The following is a 7,468-nucleotide window of genomic DNA, read 5'->3' as shown; positions in this document are numbered from 1 at the left end:
TATATATATATATATCCGTGTCAGTGTAAATTACTTGTACCTGATGATGACAAACCCTTGTCGAAACGTTGTACATTTGCTGTTATGTTAAACTTATATTAAAGTTTTTTTTTCATTTCCCATTCAAGCCGTCTCCAACCATTATTAGTCTCAAAGTGGGTTCCTCGTCATCGAATTTTAGTTCCATGAAGTCTGTCCTGATAGAAAAAAGTTGTAGAGCTAAACACGCTCTAGTAGAATCGACTGCGATCCATCTGTGCTTTCTGTATGTTTCTCATAACAAAGTGTTTATTCATTTATTTACAACTGTCCTGTATCATCACTGTTACAACAGCAGAAGTCACGTGACCCTGGTAATAAGTGATGAGTTTCTAGAAGGTTCATGAAGGCTCGAGTGTTTGCCAGACGCCCTCTATTTTTGTATATATAAGCCCGGAAAAATAAAGCGGAGAGAAGAATTGCAGATAGGCAGATATAGAGACAGATAATTGAGTCAAGTGAGCGGTAGTGACCTTAAGTATACTGAGTGAATCGTTGTGAATTATAGCGTGTGTTTAAGTTAAAGTGGCTGTGGAAATTAAGTGTGTTACAAAGTTTGTGACGAGAAAGAATAAACTAGTTTTAATTAAGAAAGGACTTGTATCGTTGAAGTTTATCGGAAAGAATTTTTACGGGTAATTAACAAACGACCAGCGACGTAACATTACTTTACACTTAAAAAACTCAATTAAGTTATCAAACATAGAATATTCTCCTTATTTTTTAATCGAATCTTCTGTTATTTGAGGGGAAACCACAGCGTTTTTTTTTATTATCTGTAAACTCAGTTCGCTCATTATTATTATTTTTCTTCTCTTTTTGAAATGGCCTGTAGCCATACAAACAGGCTTCACTCTTTGGGGCAATTTACATCCAATTATTCAGTCAACAAGAATAGGTTAAGAGCTGACCTATCAGTTCAACATTAGAAACCTCTATGTCGCTATGCAAAGATAGTTTTTCTTTCTGTGAAAATACTTTAAAACACTTTTTTTTATGCCTTAAATTACGTTAAAGCTTTCTTTATCTAAATATTACAAAGTAAATAATATTTATTTAAATGTTTTATAATACTTGAATAAACATTAAATCAATTAAAACAGAATCAGAATGTATCATCAAATGATAGTACTTTAGATTATATTGGCATTAAATTTGTAATATTTCTGGTTCTCTTAAAACTTAACTGCATGTGCCCAACAGAGAAAGTTTGTTTGGTTTGGATATTCGTGAAAAACTATGCAAGAGCTGTTTGCACTAGTCGTCCTTAATTTTGAACTAAATGACTTGAGGGAAGGCAGCTGCCATCTCTTTTGCTACTTTAAATGAGATTTAATCGTCAATTTTTTAATGCAACCACAGCCCCAAAGTGTGGAGCTTGATTCTGTGACAAGGACGCAAACACTGGACTTTGGGATTCACAGATAGCCACATTAATCATTAATAAAAGTAATAATAATGACAGTAATGAGTGTTATTATGTGGTGCTTCTTATAATTTAACAATGTGTGACTATACACATAGTTGTAAGCTATATTTTCAATTCTTTAATTTAGTTGTTTACTAAAGATAGTTGCTAACATGATGTTGATACTAGATTTCCAGATTTTATAAAAATAGTCCAAGAACACCTAAAATGCTCCTGAATATTGATGATTTAAATTTCACGAGATATCTAGCAACAATGATAAATTCTAAATTCGATAACCAGTGAAGCAGTGAGTAAGTTTTCACTTCAGTGGAGCACAGATAGCCCATTGTGTAGCTTTGTGCTTAACTTGAAAAACAACAAAAACAACATCATTTCAGTGATTGAGAAGCTAGTGAAATATCCAGAAAAGTGTTAGTTAGCGCGTATTTTCATTTACTCAATCAATTAGTCGTGAAATTGTACAAGTATATGTGTATTGTAGTCTTAGTCGTTGTACAATTAGCGAGTAAATTCCTGTTGAAAGTGAAAATGTTATTTGCGAACTTAGATCTACAACTCTATGCGAGTGATAGTATCCTGTAGCAAACGGACGGAATAAATTAATTTGTTGTCGTTAAGTGGACTGGACTTTGTATTATCCGAACCAAATAATTAAAAAAAAAAAAACCTGCCAAACGATATAATTGATAGAACGTTGCAACAATATTTAAATGTATCTGAATTATATCATTGTTTGTTGAAAACTTTTGTATTACAATTATGTGTCTTATAAATGATTCTGGAGAGAGAGCACTGTACGCATTTAGTGTTACTTGGTAAAAAATTTGATATAAGCTGTATGCATTAGCGTCGTGTAGTGAAATCTTATGTAATCAGTTTGATTAAAAATGAGATATATATAGCACATTAAATGGAATTGTGGGAGTCTTATACTCTCTTCAGTGAGTCAATCAAGAGTCCAGTATCAGTGAAACAATTTGATTGTGCAGCTTAAAACCGCATAATTTAGTAGTGTTTGGCAAAATGAAATATTTTGCACCAGTAATTTAAATCAAGCCCCCCAGTGGCACAGCGGTATGTCTGCGGATTTATAACGCTAGAAATCGGTTTTCGATACCCGTGGTGGGCAGAGCACAGATAGCCCTTGTGTAGCTTTGTGCATAACAAAAAACAAACAAACAAACAATTTAAATCTATAAACAAACTGTTTATTGTTGTTTTAATTAGACTAACGTAACAATTTGTGTCAGAAGTGGGATCTATCAGCTTTGTCTTTTTCAAGTTTAAGAAAAGAGAGACTATTTGAATAATTTCAACGTGACTACTCCTAAAGAGGAACCACCAAGCATACAGACTAGAGGAATGAAAGCTACGGGAGTTGAAAAGAACGATCTGCCAACATGGTTGAATCAGTCAATACTGCAAATAAACCAACAGACCATATTGAAAAATCAACAAATGCAGCAGGTCAATGAGAAGTTTGATCAACAAGCTATAATGACAAATCAACAAATTCAAGAATCAGCAGGCAAATCAACAAACTTAACGATCAAATCAACAAATGAATAAATATATTTATAGTAAAGCTAGAAGAAAAGTTTTATTAACAGGCCCTAATTACACACCAACAAATGCAGCAGGTGAATGAAAAAATAGACCAACAGAGTAGATAAAGGAGTTTATACAACAAGTAAATTACCAAGCAAAAATAATGATGGATCAAATAAATAGGAGTAAATAGTGAAAAATCTGATGTAATTAGCGTCGTCTAGTGAAATCTTATATAATAAATGTTTCGGTTTTGGAATCAGTTCCATATAAATAGCACCGCAAATAAAGTTTTGGGGAGTCATATAATCTATTTAGTGAGTCAACCAAGAATCCCATATTAAAGAAACAACTTGGTTGTGTAGCCTAAAATCTGTATAGTTAGGTCTGAGTTGAGTATCAGAGAAACAACTTGACTGTGCAGTCTTAAAAACTGCGTAGTTAGGACTGAGTTCAATATTGTTTGGGAAAGTAAAATATTTTGTACAAGCGACTATTAAACCAGTTATTCAAATCAATACACAGACTGTCGGTCGTTTTAATTGGACCATGGTCATATATATTGCCATACTCTGATATAGTATTACTGGTCCACATCAAAGCCGTGATGTTTTCTAGATCGAATAAGGTATTTACTTCCTGTGAAATTCAAATTTATACAATTTTTGTATATTTTGTTTTACCTATTAGTGTATTGACTTCGTCAGTTTGTGCTTTCATTTCATGACTGTACGTATTTATTTTATCTATATAAATATATTAGTTCTGTCTGCTGTATGTCCATGTAGCTACTTCGCAGGGTGTGGATGGATCTTCATCAAAATTGATATGAAAGTTCACTAGGTCCATGCGGGGGTACATACAGTTTTGCTGATTCTATGGGTGTTTTTGCGTTTTTTACCACTACTTCGCCCCCTGTAGACGGTTCTTCACCAAATGTGGCATGAAGGCTTGTCGGGTCCATGGGGTGATGCAAACAAATTTTTAGTTTTGCGTTTTGTGGTTTTTATGGGTGTTTTTTATCACTACTTCGCCCCCTGTTAATGGACCTTCATCAAAGTTGGAATGAAGGTTTGTTGGGTCCACGCGGAGATACATGCAAACTTGCGGTTTCACATTTTGTGTTTTGCAGTTTTTTATGGGCGTTTTTTACAATTACATATAAGAGAAGCTACTTTTCATATCCTAATATAACCTTTCATTAATCATGAATTTACATAACTTCCGTCCGGGGGCGGGTACTCCAGCTAGTTATTAATATTATTAACCGTGAGATGTCCTAACTTAACAACTAGTTTATGCTTGATTGGAAAAATTAGATAAGCAGATTTTAAATTATTTTTGGAAACTTGGAATTTCATCTAAGATTAGTAAGTAGCTTTCTTAAACTGAGAATATAAGAATTTATTATGTCGAAAAGCTTTTTAGTTTTGTAATAGTTGATAGCTAAAAGTTGCTTCTTAGAATTAGTTGACATACTAGGCTTTCAGGCTTTTCTTGAATGCCAAGTTATTTAATTTGTATTTTTAACTTTAAAGGAAGAAAATAGAGGTTATATTATCAATAAAACTTTAAGAACAAACTAATTATTTGAGCTATTTCTACACTTAATCTCGTTTTATACGCTCTTGTGTAAGTGCAGTTTATTTGATTTTGTGGAGTCTAACTTGTTAACCTTTTTTTTTTTTTTGGCATATGCAATCATTTGGTGCACTTTTCAAACTGTGAATTTTAAAAGCAATAATAATAAAATAGAGACCAACTCTATTTGAATACAATGAATGTTGTAGACATACACAAAATATGATTCATAGTTGTGTTGCGCTTTTAATCTTGTACTTTGGAACAGATTATATTCCATCCAGAAGAGGCGAGGGACAATAAGAGCCAGGAATGCTATCTTAGAACTTTATTTAATACATACCTTTCTGTATAAAACCATTTTATCCCTGGAAACTGTAATTTATTAAATTCTTAGTCTATTAATAATTGTAAATAATTTATTTCAATACCTACTAATTCAAAACCTTTCACTACTTTCCATTTTAACGTAAATAGTTAATTTGTACAAATAGAAACGTTCTTTGGGGTTTTAGAAACTTGGTGGTGTCAGTCACTTTATTACAAAAAGTGCAACACTAGAAGACACAAGAGCAATAAAAGAGATTGTATACCCTCGCCTCTCCGCTCCTTTTCGAGATTGCATGCGTTTATATTGGATAATGTCAAATTTCACCTTCGAAAACCCAGGAAATTCTTCTCAGATCCAGAATGAATAACGATTCGGATCGTTTTTTATAGCGTGACGAGGAGTCTTAACCTTAATGTGCCCATGAAATTTGGTTCAATTCCGATCACACTTTACAGAATTATTAACCTAAAACCGTGAAAATGCCCTATCTCCCCATTATAAAAAAATGCTTAAAAGTGATCCAGAATCCGGATACGAATTTGAGCCCGGACCAAATTTAGAGATGACTGTGTAAAATTTTCGTGTACATCGTGTTTATTAGTTTTCTAGATAAGCTCGCGGAACCACAGACAGAGAGGGACACACACACACACATATGGACTTGACTGTAATACCCTCGCCCCTCTCCGGGGGCAAGGATAATAACACTAGACAAACAAGTACACACATACATTGTATTTGTTACTGATTATTTTGAATAAATACGTCTTCTTTGTACCAGATAGCTTTTGATGTTTCATACGTCGATGTAATTGCACATCAAATTTTCTGCATGGTTAGGCATAAGATAACTTTCTGTCCATTTATACCAGTATTTTTATTTCATGTGTAAAATTCTTAAGCGAGCAAAGTATAATTTCACATAATAGATATTATAAGACATTACAACAGACCAGATAACAATAATCATGCTAAACGTGGTATGCGCGGTAAAACGGCGTTCCAGCAGTCAGTTAGGCCCGCTAAATGGAGGTTAAAAAACATTCGATTGTGGAATAACACGCTCTCCTGATTTGCAAGTGGGTTTTTCAAGAAGAACAATTCAAACAAAAATAGTTTCACAAGCACACAGAACAGTGTTTTTCAGATAAATACAAATTAGTTACAGTACAATTACAAAAACGAAAAAAGGGCACGTGTTCAGTGGTGATAAGAGCAAACGAAGACTACTGAATGAGCTCTCATCAGTTTGGTGTGTCTCCTTAGTAAAATTAAACCTTACACCCAAAATAAAAGAAAAACCCCGAGTTAAGATTAAGTAAGATTAATAGTAAAACTACTAATGTTGTATTAAATTAAAACGGAGTACAAGTTTAAACTAGAGTTCAAACTAAATTCAAATATCTAAACCTTTTCAAAAACACACTGTTCACTCCTTAAAGTAAATGCAAAAGTTGAGGTTTAAGACAACGCAGATTTAATCACTTTAACCCCTTCAGGAAAAGTAAGTTAAAATGGTTAAAAAAAATATCCGTAAAATCCCGAATATCCTTTAAGTCGTTAAATAATCTTTTACAGGAGCTTTATATACAAGTATAAAATATACAAACGAAGCACCTCGTACACATGATCTGTGGCCATTGAGAGTTGAGATCTAGGGCGCGGTTGCCCCTTATTCTTATCCGATACGCTGACAGAAAAGATAACTTTCTATTTCTAGAGCATGTGCTATTTTCCAGGTAGGAATGTCGGATAATTGCAACTTGCACATGTTGTTACTTGAGTGAAACTTGGCACTCAACTGAGAACACTGAAAAATACAATATTTTTTAGAAAATTTAAGTCTTTACTAAGCGAATAGCAAGAACTTAATAAACGTAATAATTTACGTGTGTACGTAAATGCCAGTGTAGCTTTGCATTGTTACGTAATCTGAATTTTCGAGAAATTATTCACACGCCTATAAATATAACTAACGCGACGCATCTAAAAACAGTATATATTATTAGTGTGCTATAGTTGGTATACTATATACCTCGAAAGCTATAATTGTGATTAACCCTTATTAATCGAGAAATTTCATATATTTGACCAGGAACATTTATAAATTTCGAAAATTACAAATCATTTATCTTCAGTGGATTCACATCGGACATTAGTACTTTTACGAAGATATTATATAACTTCAGCGGTAAAAGAAACTCGACCTGTAATCGGCGTGTGATCAGCGAGAACTACAGAGCTAGCTAGCTCCCTATTAAGTGATTTGTACCTACATCAACTCGTAATCAACTCGCTCATCGTCAACCCTTGATAAGATATGAAGGAAATTTCAGACTAGAAAGCAGACTTTATATTGCTTGTAAGTTTGCAAAACTTTTGTATATAAATCATTGTTTGTAATAACTATTTGTAATAACTGTTATTGTAAATGGTATTATTGTTTGCATACTAAAACATATTTGTATAAAATAAAGAAAACTGTGTGTGTCAATCTTGTTGGCAAATATAAATTGGATATATATATCGGCATATAT

The sequence above is a fragment of the Limulus polyphemus genome, unplaced genomic scaffold, assembly GCF_000517525.1.
Source record: "Limulus polyphemus unplaced genomic scaffold, Limulus_polyphemus-2.1.2 Scaffold896, whole genome shotgun sequence".
In the NCBI taxonomy this organism is placed as follows: Eukaryota; Metazoa; Arthropoda; class Merostomata; order Xiphosura; family Limulidae; genus Limulus; species Limulus polyphemus.
This window is presented reverse-complemented; position numbering follows the sequence as displayed.